General features: G+C 33.1%; 1 protein-coding gene across 7 annotated transcripts in view; it reads right to left on the bottom strand.

The window, feature by feature from the left end:
- THRAP3 (thyroid hormone receptor associated protein 3) overlaps nt 1–19,405 on the bottom strand; it is an 87,396-nt gene that overhangs the window by 24,974 nt on the left and 43,017 nt on the right. The window contains exon 1 of one of the 7 annotated variants that reach the window (XM_074305144.1): nt 18,085–18,272. The exons of the other annotated variants lie outside the window; for them this stretch is intronic. The gene's annotated coding sequence lies outside the window, so the exon portion shown is untranslated. Of the gene's footprint in view, nt 1–18,084; nt 18,273–19,405 lie in introns of those variants that run through there. 7 annotated transcript variants of the gene reach the window in all.

Here is a 19,405-nt window from a genome sequence, read left to right as displayed (position 1 = left end):
AAACTGATCAATATATGAAATATTCTGCATCCAAAGACATCCCAAATCTGCAAAGGAGTGGGGATAAAGTAAGAGGAGGGGGGAAAAGATAAGAGGAGCTTCAAAGAATGTACAAAATACAAATGCAATGTTGATATTAAATATGAAACTTGGGCATCAGTTTATTCATGTGATAGCGATAAATCATCATCTTCAAGATTCTCTCCAACCCTAAATCCCATGAGCTTCTATGTTGTTAGCAGTAATGTGGTGAAATAGACACAACACTGGATGTAGACTTGGGAAGAAGTGACAATCCCCTGCACTCTTACCCCCACCAAGTCACTGAACTTCTGTCTCAATTTTCTTCTAAAATAATAACCCCTACCTTCCAGGATTATAAGGATCAAAAATGAGATAAAGTTTGAGACACGGAGTGGGTAGAGTGGGGTGCTCCTTCCTTTTTTATGCTTCTAAATCCGGAACACTTTGGAAGTGAATACAGAAGACTTGGGGTAGTACCATTTCTCTCTCTCTCTCTCTCTTTTTTTTTTTTTTAGCTAAATAGGCTTAGAAAAATTACTTAATCTTTCCCAAACCTTGTTATCCTACCTATAAGGGTAACCTTTCTCATATTATTGTAAGAAAAGTTGTAATTATAAAATAAATGTAAATTATTCACAGTAGAAATGACTAATCAAATTGCTATACTTTAGATTTTTTTTTGATAAAAAAAATATTTATTAAGAACACATCACAAAAAAAGAACAAGTCAGTAGTGAAGGCAAAACCACACACATAATTCCAAACTTGAAATCTCCAAGAAATATTTACAAAGATAAAAAGAGCTATTAGTTGGAGTGTATGGAAGGACACAACTTTTTATCAATATGAAATGAGATATATCAACTTTCCAAAGACAGAATATCTTATAGGAAACCTATGGTAGTCACATACTACTACAATGGAAGCTATCCGCATTGTATATAACATGTTTTATCATGTCTATTTGTGTTTGTAGAAAAAAACTGAGCTTTAAGCCCATGATCATTAATCAAGACAAATGTCTAGACAAAATGTCAGACTGGGGAAAGTCCAGTAAGACTTCTCTTATGCTTTCACAAGTCCACGATGGAGGAACTATGAAATATTTTAACATAAGAATAGGCAATCTTTCCCAAAACATTAATTTTTATGATAGCTTTTTAGTTTTCAAAATATATGCAAAGATAAGTTTCAGCATTCACCCTTGCAAAACTCCATTCCCCAAACCCTTTTCTCTCTTCCCTTTTTCTACCTCTTTCTCCCCTCCCCCCACAGCAAACAATCCAACACAGGTTAAACATGTGCAATTTTTCTAAACATTTCTCCACATCTGTTATGCTGCCCAAGAAAAAAATATATCAAAAAGGAAAAAGAAAAAACAAGGAAACAACCACCACCACCACCACCACCACCACCACCACCACCACCAAAAACAACAAAAAGATGAAAATACTGTTGCAATCCACACTCAGTTCCCACTGTCCTTTCTCTGGGATGGCTCTCTTCATCACAAGACCATTGGAACTGGCCTGAATCATCTCATTGTTGAAGAGAGCCACGCCCATCAGAATGGATCATCACATAATCTTATTGCTTTGTACAATGATCTCCTGATTCTGCTCACTTCACCCAGTTTCAGTTCATGTTAAGTCTCTCCAGGTCTCTCTGAAATCATTCTGTTGATCATTTCTTACAGAACAATAATATTCCATGACATTCATATACCATAACTTATTCAGCCATTCTCCAATTGATGGGCATCCACTCAGTTTCCAGTTTCTGGCCACTACAAAAAGGGCCTGTCACAAACATTTTTGCACATGTGGGTCCCTTTCCCTTCTTTAATGTCTTTGGGATATAAGCCCAGTAGAAACACTGATGGATCAAAGGGTATGTACAGTTTGATAACTTTTTGAGTATAGTTCCAAATTGCTCTCCAGAATGGCTGGATCCATTCACAGTTCCACTAGTAATGCAGCAGTGTCACAGTTTTCTCACATCCCCTCCAACATTCATCATTATCTTTTCTTGTCATCTTAGCCAGTCTGAGAGGTGAATTATGGCATCTCAGAGTTGTCTTAACTTACATTTCTTCAATCAACAATGATTTAGAGCATTTTTTCATATGACTAAAAATTTTTAATTTCTTCACCTAAAAATTATCTATTCGTATCTTTGACCATTTATCAATTGGAGAATGGCTTGTATTCTTATAAATCTGAGTCAATTCTTTGTATATTTAGAAATAAGGCCTTTATTAGAAACACAGGATGTAAAATCCCCCCCTCCTCCAGTTTCCTGCTTCTCTTCTAATCTTGACTACACCTGTTTTCTTGATATAGGCATTCTTGATCAAGTATATAATATTGTAAACAAAAAAAGAATGAAAATATTTCAGAAACTTCTGGGTAGCATAAAATGAAGCAGAACCAGGAGAACAATTTCTATAAGTACAACAACACAATAAAGCATACAACTTTGAAAGACGTAACCATCATCAAAGTCCTGTTAACCATTTCTCTAGAGGATCTACCCATTAGAAGGTGAAGAAAACTGCATTTTTGGACATGGTCACTATACGAATTCGTTTTACTTGGTTGCTAATTTGTCATAAGGGTTTCTCCCCTTCTTAAATCTAGTTAATAGAAGTGCTTTCCCCTCTGAGATTACCTTTTAATTACTCTATATACACCCCTGTGAGTATCTAGTTATTTATATACTGTCTCCTTCTTTAGATGTAGGTTTCTTGAGGATAGGTACTAATTTTTGCCTTTCTTTGTAACCCTAGTGCTGACACAGTAAAATATCTGGGAAATGATACATAAGTTCTTATAAATGCTTGTTGACAGACTCTTGAAAATATTCATACCCTTTAATTCTTGAAATTATAGTGCTGGATACAAGAAAGTGAAACACAGAAAGAAAAGTCACACCCATATCCAACCCTAAGTATTTAAAGAAGCATTTTTTGTGATAACAAAAAAGTGGTCATGAAATAAATATCCAATGATCGTGGAACAGCTAAACGTTCCTCGCTTTGGAGAGCTGGAAATCTATGTGTGTTGTATATTGCATACAATGTCATTCAGGTCATAAGTGGATTGGTTTTGCTGAACTGTATATTTACCCCCTTCTTTTAAAAAAATTATTTGTTACAAAGATGTACTGCTGAGTAATGAGATCCAGAAGGGAGGCATATATTCAGAAATGCATGACATAAAGATAAAATAAATTTAAATGAAAAATTTAAAAATATATCACTAATGGCAGCAAGTAAATCTGATTTTTAATAATTGTTATTTTTATTTTGAATGTAAGAATGTGAATATCTATTGCTAGCACTTTGAAAATTATAGCAGATACAATCAATCATTTTAAAATGCTTCACAGCAACTGTAATTATCCCCTGTCAATATACAAGAAGTATTTTGGGACATTCTTTTATATAACCACTCATTTTTGCTTAATAAATTCAGGATTTTTGTTGGAAAAATTAGAAAATAGTAGAGCAGAAACTAGGCATTGATCAATAAACATCTAACATCCTATACCAAGATAAGGTTGAAATGAGTTTATGGTTTAGACATAAAGGGTATACTATAACCAAATAAGGAGAGCAAAGGATAGGTTACCTGTCAGATCTGTGGAGAAGGAAGAAATTTATAGCCAAAGAAGAACCAGAGAGCATTACAAAATACAAAATGGATAATTTTGGTTACATTAAATCAAAAAAATTTTGCATAAATAAAACCAATGCAGCCAAGATTAAAATGGAAGTAGAAAGCTGGGGAAATTTTTTAAAAAAGTATTTTAATAGTTTTTATTTACCAGATATATGCATGGGTAAATTTTACAACATTGACAATTGCCAAACCCTTTTTTTCTAATCCCCCCTCCCCCTCAGAAGGCAGGTTGACCAATACATGTTAAATATGATAGAGTATAAGTTAAATAAAATACATGTATACATGACCAAACAGTTGTTTTGCTGTACAAAAAGAATCAGACTTTGAAATAGTGTACAATTAACCTGTGAAGGAAATCCAAAATGCAGGCAGACAAAATTAGAGGGATTGGAAATTCTATGTAGTGGTTCATAATCATCTCCCAGAGTTCTTTTGCTGGGTGTACACAGCTGGTTCAGTTCATTACTGCTCTATTGGAACTGATTTGGTTCATCTCATTGTTGAAAATGGCAACATCCATCAGAATTGATCATCATATAGTATTGTTGTTGAAGTATACAACGATTTCCTGGTCCTGCTCATTTCACTCCGCATCAGTTCATGTAAGTCTCTCCAGGCCTTTCTGAAATCATCCTGTTGGTCATTTCTTACAGAACAATAACATTTGGGGGAAATATTTTTTACAGTGTTTCTGATAAAGGTCTCATTTCTAAAATATTTAGATAACTAACTCAAATACAAGTCATTCCCCAATTGTTAAATGGTCAAAGGATATAAACAAACAATTTTCAAATTATGAAATTAAAACTATTTCTAATCATATGGAAAAAATGATTTAAATCATTATTGATTAGAGAAATATACATTAAAACAACTTGCCACTTTACACCTCTCAGACTGGCTAATATGACAGGAAAAGATAATGATAAATGTGGGAGGTGATGTGGGAAAACTGGAACTGCATTATTGGTGGAGTTGTGAACCGATCCAGCCATTCTGGAGAGCAATTTGGAACAACACCTAAAAGTATCTATCTCAAAAAGATTGCAAAAGAAGTAAAAGAACCACATGTGCAAAAATGTTCATAGCAGCCTTTTTTTAAATGACAAAGTACTGGAAACTGAGTGGATGCCCATCAGTTGGAGAATGGCTGAATAAGTTATGGTATATGAATATCATGGAATATTACTGTTCTGTAAGAAACAATCAGGATGATAATTTCAGAGAGGCCTGGAGAGACTTATATGAACTGATATTGAATGAAGTGAGCATAACCAAGAAAACAATATAGTCAGTAAAAGCAAGATTAGTGATGATCAACTGTGATGGACTTGGCTCTTTTCAATAATAGGTGATTCAAGACAATTTCAATAGACTTGGGATAAAAAATGCCACCCATATAGGGGCAACTAGGTGGCTCAGTAGATAGCATTAGTCCTGAAATCAGGAGGACCTGAGGGCAAATCTGGCCATAAACACTTAACATTTCCTAGCTGTGTGACCTTGGGCAAGTCACTTTGCCTAAGCAAAAAGAAAAGAAATACATCCAGAGAAAGGGAACTATGGAGAATGAATACAGATGGAAGCACAATATTTTCACTCTTTGTCTGTTTGTCCTTTCCTTTTTCACAGTTTTTTTCCCTTTGGGTCTGATTTTTCTTGCACAATATAACAAATATGGAAATATGTTTAAAAGATAAATATTTAACCATATCAGATTACCTGTTGTTTGGGAAGGGGGAAGATAAAAGAAAAAAAAATTGGAACACAAAATCGAATGTTGAAAACTATCTTTACATGTATTTAGAAAATAAAATACTATTGCAATTTTTAAAATTCCATATATTTCCTTTTGTCACTTAAAAAAAAAAAAAAAAACCATGACAAAATACCTGGCACTTCAACATCATGAAAAGTATATCCAAATTGGAGATACTTGACATCAGAATGTTGTTTCTTTTCTTAAGGGAATTTGGCATTTGAATCACTCACTATTTCACTAGATGAAGAGTCCTGAATATATTACTTCTACCTTCTTCAAATTTCCGTTTTGTCTATTTAATAAAAACTGATACTATTAAAAATTATAGACAGGATAAAATATCACTCAGAATATAAATGGGTCCTTCTTATTTTGCAGAAATTCTGACAAGATATTCAAAACAACAATAACAAAAACACTTTGTCTCACATTATTGGTTGCATTCAGCATTAGGTCTATTAGTAGCCAATTGTTCTATTACAAGTTTGACTTGGGACAAATTACAAATGATTTTCTAGCTCAAATGTATTTTTTTTTCAGTTTATCTGAGTCTCAGCACATCATACAGGTTTGTTCTCTGTCTACAATCAATTTTTTTTCTTTTCATTTAAAACTTTGCATTAAAAAAAAAAAAGCCATTTGAAAAATGGTGCATTTTATATACCACATCACCTCAAATAAAGAGCAAGAAACACTTTATGATTTAGTACTTCATCCAGAATTTTCCTTATGGTTATCAGTGAAACATATGAAGTATAAAATATATAAAAGCAAATTTGACAAACTTAGAAAAACTGGTAGTAATACGGCAGGAAAACAGTTTCAAATGGACACATGATAGATCATAAATAAAGGATAAGATCATTAACAAATCAAAGGTGCAAGAAAGAAATTACCTATCAGATCTATGGACAGAGAGTTCAAGACCAAACAATACACAAAGGCAATTTTGATTACATAAAATTTAAATTTTTTCCCCATAAACAAAAACAATATAGCTAAAATTAGAAGGCACAAACCACTAAATGGGGAAATAATCTTTGCAGAAAGTTTGTCTGATAAATGTCTCATTTTGAAAATATATTAAAGAAATGATTCAATAAATCAATCAGTTAACAAATATTAACAGTATATTACATGCTAAGTTTGTGAGCCATTCCTCAAATGTTAAATGATCAAAAGGTAAAAGATACGAAAAGGCAATTTTTAAAGGAAGAAAACAAAACAAAAAAATAGTCTAAATCACTAATGATTAGAGAAATGCAAATTAAAACAACTGACATCTCACAAACATTAGATTGGCAAAGTTGATGATAAAGACCACATAAAAAAGAAAAGGACTCATATACAAAAATATTTAAAGCACCTTTTTTTGGTGGGAGCAAATTATTGAAAATAGGTGTCTATTAATGGTTAAACAAATTACAGTATTTGAATAGGATGAAACACTATTGTGCCATAAGAAATGATGTGATAAAGCAGATAGGATTCAACTTCAACTCTAGTCTCAAACACTTACCAGTTACGTGATCTTGGTAAATCACTGAACCTGTTTGCCTCAGTTTCCTCAACTGTAATTTGGGATAACAAGAGCAGCTATCACACATAGTTATTATGAGATTCAAGTGAGATACATTTGTAAATCACTTGGTATGAAGTCTGTCACATAGATGCTATATTAATGCTATTATTACTGAAATACAGGAAGTATATCAATTGATGAGATGAAATGAACAGAACTAGGAGAATATTGAATAAAATAAAAACAATATAAAGAACTTGGAAAGATAGGAATTGAGATCAAAACAATAACACTATGATACTAACCAGCTGAGCCAAAACGAGAGAGGTATAGAAGATTAAAACCTTAAAGGCCACTTATTTTTAACATCTTCATTTCATACATGGAAAGACTGAGTCTTTCAATAACAAAACATATAATTCCAGAGGATCCATGATAAAACATGCTACTGATTATTCAAAGAAAAAGACAGTGGGGGAAAAAACAAAAAAGCAGTACATTTCCTAGCTGTGTGACCCTGGGCAAGTCACTTAACCCCAACTACCTCAGAAAAAAAAAAAAGAAAAAGAAAAAGACAGTAGACTGAAGAGTATAGACAGACAATGCAGTGGGGGTAAGAAGTAGACAGTAAAGAGAGGAAGATAATATTACGCAAGAGGGAAAGAAGTTGGATTTTCATCTATAGCATTTCTATACGACCAGTTCAAAGGTCTCAAACTTGTGAGGAGATGAGAACTGAGACAGAGAAGAAAAATATAATAACTACTGGTAGAAGTACTTGCATTTCCTCACCAACATCCTGACCTGCTTAATGAACAGCTCTTTTAATTTTACCCTTTGCCAGCATCCTATCAAGGATAAAGTATGAAGACTGGAGTAGAAGATCTGTATTCAAAATCCAGTGCTGCCCATAACCATCTGTGTGGACTTGGGCAAGTAACAATCTTTCTGGGACTCAGTCTTTCCATGTATAAAATGAAGACATTAAAAATAAGTAGCCTTTCAGGTTTTAATTTTCTAAACCTCTCTCCTTTTGGGATCAGCTGGTTAGTATCATATTTGCAATATCAAAGCAGTGAAAATAGGCGGAAGTACATAAAAGTGAAGGTAAAAAAAGAATGAGAAATTATTATACAGGGCTACAAAATCAGAAACCTTCTTAAATGTCTCATTTTAAAAATAAAATCATGTACTTCTAACATAAATAAAGAACAAATTTTAAACCCCAATTTTAACACCAAAATAGTAGTACTAAAAGTCAAAAAAAGAGATTGACAAAATTTAAAAATTAAACCAAAACTGAACTAATAAATACTAGGAAGTAGTTCTTTGAAAAATAAATTAATAAGCCATTAGCTAATTTAAGAAAAAGGAAATCAAATGACCAATATAAAAAATAATAATTATTACTTAACACAAGTGGTGCAGTGAATAGAATATTGGGCTTGGAATCCAGAAAACATCTTTCTGAATTCAAATACAACTTCAGATACAACTGTGTGATGCTGGGTAAGACACTCCACCATGTTTGTGTCAGTTATTTCATTTGTAAAATGAACTGGAGAAGGAAATGGTAAAACACTGCAGTCTGTTCGCTAGGAAAATTCCAAAAAGGATGACAAGAGAGCTAGACACAACTGAAATGATTGAACAACTGACAGTTTCTACACTATGACTTTGCCCTCATGGTTTCAAAATATCACAGGTTGGGAATTTTTGGAGAACAGAACACAGAGCCTATGACCAAATACTTTTAAGCCAAATTTTATAATAAGGTACTCTAAAAGAAAATGAAAAAATTCAGAAAGATATAAAGGGAGAGTCAAAAAATTTTACATGATTTTCCAGATCTCAGGGATGTTGTGCCCCTAACCCTCCATGTTATAGAAGGGATAACTATTGGGAGAGTCGCAGGGGTGCAAACTAAAAAAATAATTAAACAATGAAAAACTTCATCGAAGTTGCAGGACAGAAAACAAAACAAAACAACAACAAGAACAACAAAAACCACATCATTCATCAGCATTTCTGTATATTACCAAGTAAACCAAGCAGGAAGAAAAAGAATGAAAAATATAAAATACTTGAGAATCTCACTGCTAAAACATACACAGAAACTGTTAAGTTTACAAAATACCCTCCACACAAATAAATAAAGACAAATCTAAATAAGCAGAGAAGTAGTGATTGCTTAGACAAGTCAATACAATAAATGGCAATCCAACTAAATTAACTTATTCAATGCCCTAACTGTGCCAAATAATTACTTTATAGAACTAAAAAAAAAGATTAAAATAAAATTCAATTCCTTTATTTCACAGATAAGTGATAGGATAAAGATTCAAACCCAGTTCCACTGATTCCAACCAGTATTGTCAGACTCAGTACCAAAAGGGCACTTGGAGACCTACCATTTTTTAAAAAATCAAAGTTAACTATAAATAATTCTGTTTTCTTGTCCTAGGTTAATTTGACCAACTACTTGGAGAGCCTTTACATGTGAATTCATATGAACACACACATATATTTGTGTATATATGCATATAAACCTTTATCATGTGCCATTCCATTCTTTTAAAAATACATATCATTCTTCCAAAATTACCTGAAAAACTGTTCTAGCATCATTAACAACTATAGCTTTATATATAATGATCAATTTCTTAGGTTTCAATCTCTCCCTATTTACTAGTTCCTTCCCTTTTGCTAACAAAAAGGATCTTCTCCAATTTAAAACAAAACAAATAATCCTAGACTTCCAACATTGTCTCAAATTTTCATCCTATATCTTTCCTCCCTTTCACAATCAAACTCCTAGGACAAAACTATCTATTCCTTTGTCTTTACTTCTCTCAATCCTTTATAATGAAGTTTCCAATCATCTCAGCCAAAACTCCTCTATCCAAAATTATAAAAAAATTTTAGCTGCCAATCTAATGACTTTTTCTCAATTCTCTTCCTTCTTGATCAGGGGTTCTTAACTTGGGATTCATAAACTATATGTGTGAAAATATTTTCATAACTGCTATTTCAGAGTAATTGTTTTTCCTTGTAATCTTATGTCTTTTTAAAAACCATATTCTGAGAAAAAATTCAAATTGCCAAATCGGTTCATGTCCCAAAGAACGTTAAAAACATCTGCTCTTGACCAGCCTGCTATGTGATTTTTTGAGTGCCTTCCCCATCTTTATATGATATCCTCTCTGGGTTTTAAAGATACTATTCTCTCTCAGTTTGCCTCTTACCTGTCCAACTACTCTATTTTAGTCTCCTTGCAGGATAATCAAATATATCATCCCCCCTAATTCTAGATATTCTCCTAAATCCTGTTCTCTTTTACCATGCATATGTACTCTCTTGGTGACCTAATCAGTAACCATGAGTTTAATAATCGCTTCAGCTATGACTATTAGATGATTCACAGCCCTATTCTTTTTCCAGCTCCCTATCAGATATTTCAAAATGGATATCTAACAGGGAAAAGAAACTACATGTCCAGAGTACATGATGTTCTAAATGGCTGCTAACCTACGAGTGTCCAACAGAATCTATCCTGGGTCCTTTCCTCTTCTCTACAGTATTTCATTTTGTAACTTCATAAATTTCCATGGATTCAGTCTCTATGCTACTAATTCTCAAATCTATTTTATTCCTAACTTCTCTGCTGACATTAAGTCTCACATCTCCAGTTGCTTATTGGCTGACTTCAAACTGATTGTCCCACAGTAATCTTAAATTCAACATGTATAAAAACAGAATTCTATACAAGTACATAAGAACTTGTTTCATTTTTGCTACTTTGTATATGTATTCTAAGGCTCAGTTATCTCTGAATATTACATCTGTTGTAGTCTCCAAATCCTGACCATCTCTAGCCAAATGATCTCAAGAAGAAGCCACTCTTAAGGTCCAACAGAAACCAAGTATTCAACAGCTCAATGACATAGCAATATCCTATTCAAAAGGTCCAAACTTCTGTTATTGAAGGCTTTGTTACTACCCGACATTTCTCATTCTTACCCCATACTCTACTCCCAATTCCCTTTATCTCCAACCTGACCTACTTTTCAAACAAAAAAGTATCTGTGTTCTGAAAACTCTTCCCAGAAGAGTCTAACACATTGCCTATTTTTATGGAAACCAAACATGCTCACTGGGTAAATACAATTTTTAAAAACAAACAAGTATCCTCAAAGTAATCAATTTCCAAGAATTGTCTAATGCAAATATCCTGATTCAATGCACAAAGCTTTGGTAAAAATACTGACTCTAACCCAACAAATTCTTACTTTATCTATGAAAAACAAATCTGGAACTCAGAAAAAAATAATTAGGTAAATTACTATGAAGAGATACAACCATCCTGGAAAGCCATCTATAATAATGCACAAAAAATTACTAAACAGCACATACTCTTTGATTCCACTATCTACAAGGCTTACTCAAAAGATACTCTCAATACTAAATGGGTACTGCCTCAGTCAAACCGAGATCTGTCAAACACTTTAGCTTTGAAAAGGCCAAAATTTCCCATTGCATTTAGGGCCATTTTCTTCAGTCCTGTTCTGTGTCTTACTGTAGATATATAGATATAGATCTATAGTTATAACTTGTCACACTGGAAGAAATGAGGCAGATGACTTTGCACAGTCCTTTCTTACTTGAATCCAAGTTATTTGTAAGTCATGGCATCACCTCCCTGATATCATAGTCCACTTCAAGAATAAAGAGCAAACAATATATTCAAAAAAGATTATGGAAACAGAAAAATAAGATTTTACACACACCTGCACGCACGCACATAAAACAAGCAGTTCTTTCTGTGATGGCCAAAAATAAGACAGAAATTAAAGGGATGCCTATCAACTGGGAATAGCTGGGGTATGGATGTGATGACATAGTATTATCCTGTTAAAATGAGAAAAAAAAATGCAGATTTTTTCAGAGACAAGGGAAAGTCTTATATGAGCTGAAACAGTAAGCAGAATCAGGACATTTTATACTATAACATCAATATTTAAAAAATTTACAAACGGACAATAAAATGAGCAGAACTAAGAGAACAATTTAACTTTAAAATGGAAAAAAAACCAAACTTTTAAAGTTGTAAAATTTACAATGACCACCCATGATTTGAAATGACGGATAAATGAAACATATTGTTCATCTATTGTCAGAGAGGTGATAAAATGCAGAATGAAACATTTATATATAATATTTTTTTTCTCCTCACAATGGTCATTTTTAATAATTTTTTTTTACAGAGAGGTAAGGAGATGCTACAGACACAGAATGCTGCATGTACTTTCAAATCAGATCCTTATATTGGGATTAATGAATAAATACTTATTTTTGCTGCTTTTCCTACTTTATTTTCAAAGAGCATCAATGAGTGATATTTTGACTTGTGCATGAACTGTATTTAAGTGAGGCAGTTGCATAAATAATGTAAAAATAAATCAATGCAACGTTAAAGAATTATTTTGATCAATGTAGAATGGATCTGAATGGAAATAGACCTGAGGAAGATCAAATGAAAAGCTGTTATAATAATCTAAACAAGGGGAAGGCAAGAAGTAATGAGGACCCAAATCAAAGTATCTGGAGGAGTTGAATGTTCAGATGCTAAGATATGCTTTGAAGATAGAAATGGCAAGATTTGGCAACTGAGGAAAAGAGTGAAGCCCAGAAAAATGCTGAGATTGTGAAATTGGAAGACAAAGTATAATGGTGCCTTTACCAGTAAAAAAGGAAGTTTGGAAGAGATAGCTTTCTAGGGAAATAACATTAGTTGTTTTATACATGTCAAGTTTAAAGGATTCAGAACTGAAACTCAGGAGAGATTGGGGCTTGACATATAGGTCTAAAAGCTATTTGCATTTAAACTCTTAGAAAGTCATCAAGGAGTCGAGGAGTATTCATGACAGAAGCTTTGGGAACACCCACCATTAGTGGGTATGATGTATACAGTGAGGCAGTACAGAAGATGTAGGAGTGGAACCAGTAGTGTCACGAAAACCCAGAGAACAGTATATCCAAGAAGAAAGAATAGTCAAACAGTGTCAAATACAACAGTAAACAGAGAAGGACGAAGACTGAGAAAATACCATTAAATCTGACAAGACAACTTTGAAAGGACAATTTCAGGAAAGTAATGAGATCAGAAGTAACAAAAAGAATCAAGGGTTTAGATAGAAGAGACTTGGCTATGTCAGGCCTATTGAGTACATGATCTAGTCAGAGGACTATGTTTTATGAAAGAAATTGTCTCCTGTTAAGATTCTGTTATTTAATGTTCTACTCTAGAAGAATCAATTAGCAATATTACTGGACAAGTCTGAATATGAATTTATAGACCCTAAACAAAGTATCCTTTCGCTACAAAAGATCTTCCTAGAGAATATGGAATATTTTGAGAAACCAAAGCAATGTGAATATAAGAATAAAACAGGTGGTTCCTTGAACAGCTAAAACTCAAAATAGAGAGTTCTATTTAGATTACTAAACAATAAAATGCTATTTTTCTTGGCCTAAATAATTCACATATGCCAATCTTTTCACCATTGTACTGACATCAAGACTACTTGTAGTAGAGGGGATCAAAAGGTACAACATGGCAGTGAGAAATAATCTAGACATCCAAAACTAAGGCTATCTTCAGAGTTATTTCCTGTGTGAAGTCACTTCAGGACCAGCTGTCCTGGTAACTTAGATATAAAAAGAATAAAAATACTTAGATTTTCTCTATAAATGTCACTGGCTCTATTTTGTGTCGATCAGTTTCCAGAATCTATACTGGCAGAAGATGACAGCCATATTTTTGGAGAGACTGGCATCACCTGCTTATTTCATTTACTGTGAACATGTTTGGAAACAATAGACCTGTAATCTTATCCCATCAAGGAAAAAGCACATCAAGAGTCGAAATAAAGCTGAAACCCAACAGCAATTCCCAACAATCTGAATTACTGAAAATAATTATACCAATGAATCTGTGCTGAAAATTAAAGTCTTAGAGAATGTTTAGGAAGAAAAAAGAATTGTTTACAACTAATTTTCTGGTCACAATTTAAATATGAATCATTAGTACTCTACTTTGCTGGAATAGAGGGTTATAAATAAATGGTTCTATAATTGTCCAGATTTTACTTCAATTTAGAATCTCTGTTGGTAACTTAAAAATAGGCCAAAAAAAAAAAAATATTTTTTTTTAAGATTACTGCTACATGATATTATTTCAATAGTATTAGTAACACAAGCATACCAATTTTAAAGGTTTCTGTAGTCACTGTAGTGGGTTTTCCACTCTCATTCCCTTAATCCATAGTACTAAGAGAAAAAAAGGCCAGAGACTGAAAGAATAAGGCAAGATAAGAATTATAACACTGACTTCTAAGAACAAACATTCCCAGACTTCTAAAGGCTAGGGCTATGAATTGAGCCTGTGATTTTATAAATACAAGAAACTCTTGGATTAAAAAAAGCCTCCTTACCAATGCAGGATGGTACTCTCTCTGCAACTTATAGTCTTAGAGCTGCCCAGAGGACTGAGATATTAAGTGACTTGCTTGAGGTTACCAGTTTGTGTCAGATGGAATTTGAACCCAGATCTTCTAGGCTGGCTTTCTCTTGTCTTTGTCCTAGGTTGCTAAACAACAAATATCCACAATCATAATCACACCTCTTCGTAACAAATTAAACTCCACACCATTTCTATCCCTCTCATGCCACGGGCATGATGCCAAATAGCCAAATGAAATACGAATACTTAGCAGAAATAAAATTGACAATAGTGACTGAAGATAATAAAAAGAGAAAAATCTTCAACAAGCAAAGGAAAACAAATGTTGAAGAATGATACTAGCCTACTAAGTCATTCACATGCCTTCCTTGCCATTAGGGAGTTCCTTTAAAAAGCACTTTCAATATAGACCTACAAGACTGGATTTTTACTATTGTGAGCCTTTCAAAAGACAGCAGCAGGAAAGCAAATCCCCAGTGAAAGACTACACCTGTTTACTATGTTTTCCTGACCCTAGAGACTTTCTTTTCCTAAGGATGGTTGGCAGGAGTGAAAAAGAATTAAGAGGAGCAACGGAGTACTGCTGGACTTTGGATATTTTTGTTCAGGAAGTAGACTACAACAATAAAGCTATTCCTAGATCCCTCAAGGAACCAAATGAGAGAAGAAACATGTCCTGGCATTAATCCTGCTACTCAATAGTTCTCATCAATAATTCACAACCGATTAATCTGCAAACATAAACAACAAAACTGGCTTCTACCAAGTCCAATTTTTGTGATTCAAGTCTTAAAATTTACAAAGAAAAATAGTAGAAATATACATATCAAATAGCATAAACAACATTTTTTTTGCCATTACTCTTTCCACCCCCAATAAAAACCTGCTCTTTTTTTTTTTATTTTTCCAATTTGACAACCTGCAAAGTATTTTCTTTACAAAAGGCCTACAAAGTGCAAAGTATAAGTATTAACACCACTATTTTCCAATTTGACAACCTGCAAAGTATTTTCTTTACAAAAGGCCTACAAAGTGCAAAGTATAAGTATTAACACCACTACTTTACAAAGAGGTAAAAGTAAATATTTCACTCAGAACTCAAATTTGGGACTTGATTCCAAATTCAATGTTCTTTCCAATGTGCCAGCACGTAGTAGGTACTTCAATGTTTGCTGAATAAATACATTATGTAAGGTAGACTTTCTCCTTGAATTTTTTTTTAAAGCATACCCTCTTTTAAAAGGTCAAAATTATTCTAGATTATCTTAAAATTTTCTAAACCTCTTAATATGTTTCAAGTAAATAAACACTACTTAAGTACTTTGAAAACTGTTACAACTCATTTCAACACTGATCAATATCCTCTAGATTTATAATTTGTAAAATAATTATAGCTGCCCCTGACCTGCAAAGATGTGTAGTACAAGCAGACCTATCTCAAAACAACCATAATAAAGAATACTTAAAGATAATAAAAATAAAGCAAAACTATAATCCTCAAAGCCCAAGGAACTCCCTAAAATGTTTATAGCTTTCAAATTCTAAATCCTTCTCGTACTTTAGCATAAAATGTAAGTAAGCTTTGGAAAAAGATTTAAAAAGATCCAACCTTACTGCATAATTTTTCACTACTAAAAAAACAAACAAAAAAAAACAAGCAAAGTTTTGGTAAGAGAAATAAAAGTTATCCATTTTCATAGCTAGCTCCTAAAAAAAAAAGTTTGTTTTTTTCAAAAGAAGAGTCATAAAGAATTAAGCAAACCACTATTATCTATCTCCTGCTAAACTTCTTTATTTGGAACATCCTGCAGAAAAAGTTCACAAAGAGAAAAGGACCCCTCTCACCCCAATAAAATCACTCTACACTGTACTGAAAGGCACTTCAAGCCAATTCCAAAAGCACAATCTTAAATTATCTGCCAATTCTGGGATTGAGCAGACCAAAATTCCATTTTCAGTTTGGGTTATTTCGTCAAAAGCTTTTAGAAACATTTTTCTCACTGCTTCACGTGAAACAAGAAGTTATTAGGAGAACTAAAACTTAATATATAAAGTTACAACAGCATCTGATTAACAATATTATTAGCTCCATGGAGCTCCATTTTTATTTTTAAATTTGATACTTCTAATTCATGGAAGCTGGCAAATTATTTACCACCTCAACTTTTAAAAACAAATCTTATGTCTGACAATGAAAAATAGAAATAACCTAATATTCTTTATTTCTCACCTTTCCATAAGTTTAAGAGGAAAAAAAAAATCCTGACCATTTTTCCAAATAGATACATATATAGATAATTAGCTGTACTTTGCCTTTCTTATAGTTAATGAGTGAAGGAACAAATATTTGATGAAATGACTGCCTTTAAAGTAGTTCTTCAGTTTGATATATTGGAAGGTAGGGGTTTGATTGGGGGGTGGGGAGGAAAGAGAAGAGAGTACAGAATGCTATTTAAAATCAATATCCAGAGGGTAACATGACTAGTCATGAGTTCTTAGTTTCAGAAAAACTTGGAAAAATACTAAACCCCATCTATTGTTTTCATTGGGATTATAACATTAAAAAAATTTTTCACATCAAAACTCTGACATTAATGAAGAAGTAGCAATATGTGGTGCTAACCTACATATAATTGAAAATATTCATTTTCTCCCAGGTAACTAGACTGACTCCCTCTTCAAAACTCCAATTGACTTATTAGTAAAATCAGTTTTACTAATTATACTGTCATACATTTTGGACATTATATCCTTAAAAATCATAAAAAAAAGTAGTCTACTTCTGATTGGATTCATCTCCTGTCATTTACAGTTTTAAAATCTCATTTTCAACTAGTCTGAGAAGCTGAAACTACAGATATTTCTTGGCCACCTAGTAGGTAAGCAAATGCTATGTTATGAAGACATATTAGAGCTGTCTCTCCCTCCACCATTCTAGGTAATGTAACCCTCAGCCCCACCCAGCAACTAAGAAATAGCAGATGTTATCCTCTTCCCATCCTTGGCCACTGACAGCACTATTCTTCCTTCACCACAAAAATCAATGCCTAAGTAAGCCTTAGGGTAAATTTGCTTTCTTCTCAGACATCCCTTAAAGGGAGTCCCAGTTTACAGGCAAGGTTTTAAAAATAAGACACTAAGCAACTCTGTACTGAGGTCACTTTTATACCCAGTTGATTGTGAACAATTTACCCAAACAAAATGATCTTGTTCCTTCCTTGCTCAAGGCCTCACTATTCTGTATTTGTAAAATGAGAGGGTTGAAATAATAGTCTCTAAGGACCCTTACAAGCTTTGAGTTTCTATGATTGACAAAAGAATTATAAATTCAAACAAAATTAGGAACTTTCTTTATCACTATGCTAGTGAAATAATAAATATAGCCTAATGATTGATTGGAACTTTCTGGAAGAATTGTTCCATTCCCATTGAAGTTCTCTGTTGTTAAAAATCACTCAAGGAAGAAAGATTTAGGAAAGGAAATATGCTTCACCCCACTTCATTTATGGACAATATAATTCTCCAGAAAATGGAAGTATTAATTGATAGGACAAGAGAAGCTACTTACCTTTAAACTTTACTTTTCACTTGAATTTGGGGCAACTCACCTACAGGAAAACTACAAAGTGCACATTCATCTAAGAAAGGAAAGCTTTGAGAAGAGAGTTCAGCTAAACTCCAGCAATGTTGCTACAGAAAAGGTCTTAGAGCACTGAGAACTAAGGATAGCTTCTCTCCAGCAGAGAGCCTGAAAGAGGTCACATTTCCTTCCTGCTTTCAACTAGTGAACTGCTTTCTGGATCTGATGACAGGGCAAACTCCACCCCTTCCAGTTTCCACTTTTTAAAGAGGCAGGCCTAAATTCTCTCAAAATCAGAAAAAATGTTACAAACTTAGTGAAGCTCTGTTATCTATTAGCCAACAAAATTAGGAGCAATGACAGTTCCAAGGACTCCTATATTTTCTTAAGACTTATTTCCATTTCCATACCAGAAACTGATAATTTGCTAGAACCACATTTGTATTGGCACAGTACTCCTACTGTTTTTCACATTTAAGGTTTAGTTGATCAATTATCCAGCCTCTTTGGGCTCCATACTAAAAATGTGGTTTGTGAACTAGATAATCTCTAATCTTACAGCTCTATAAAAATCTTATACCATAACGATGAACTTTTAAAATAAATAATTACAGTGCCTAGTAAACAGCAGGAATTTGACAAATGTTTGCTGATTCCCCATTATGATGATGGTGTTCTTGAAAGCAAGTTGGCTAAAAGATTGCAGTGGCAATTAATTGTAATATGACAACATGAATAGATATAAAGAAAGATGGCTATGAAATTCTGTATGCTCACTGAAACTAATCAGAATCAATACTGGTCTATAAATGCTATTAAAACAAAGAGACATTCTACAAGAATAATTCTCAAAAGAAGCATCACAGATAATTAACATATTTATGAAAAATAGTTCCTTTTCACCAATAAGTGAAATGCAAATCAAAACAACTCTGAGGTTTCACTTTATACCCAGCAAGTTGGCAAAGATGACAAAAGATGGAAATAGTTCTTGGAGGGAAAGATGGGTACACTTAACACACTGTTGGCAGAGCTATAAATTGGTCCAACCCTTATGGAAAAGCCATCTGAAATTATATTTTAAAAATCCCATGCACACCAAAATAATTATAGCAGCACTTTTTGTGGTAAGCAAAAAACTGGATACAAAATATATATTCACTGATTCAGAAAGAGATATGGATATTTTGGTACAGGAAATGAATAGAATATTATTGACCCATAAAAAACAATGAATATGATTTTTTTAAAAGCATGAGAAATTGAATCAAAGCAAAATAAGCAGAACAATATTCAGACAATGACTATA

The sequence above is a fragment of the Sminthopsis crassicaudata genome, chromosome 3, assembly GCF_048593235.1.
Source record: "Sminthopsis crassicaudata isolate SCR6 chromosome 3, ASM4859323v1, whole genome shotgun sequence".
Taxonomy (NCBI): domain Eukaryota; kingdom Metazoa; phylum Chordata; class Mammalia; order Dasyuromorphia; family Dasyuridae; genus Sminthopsis; species Sminthopsis crassicaudata.
This window is presented reverse-complemented; position numbering and strand designations above follow the sequence as displayed.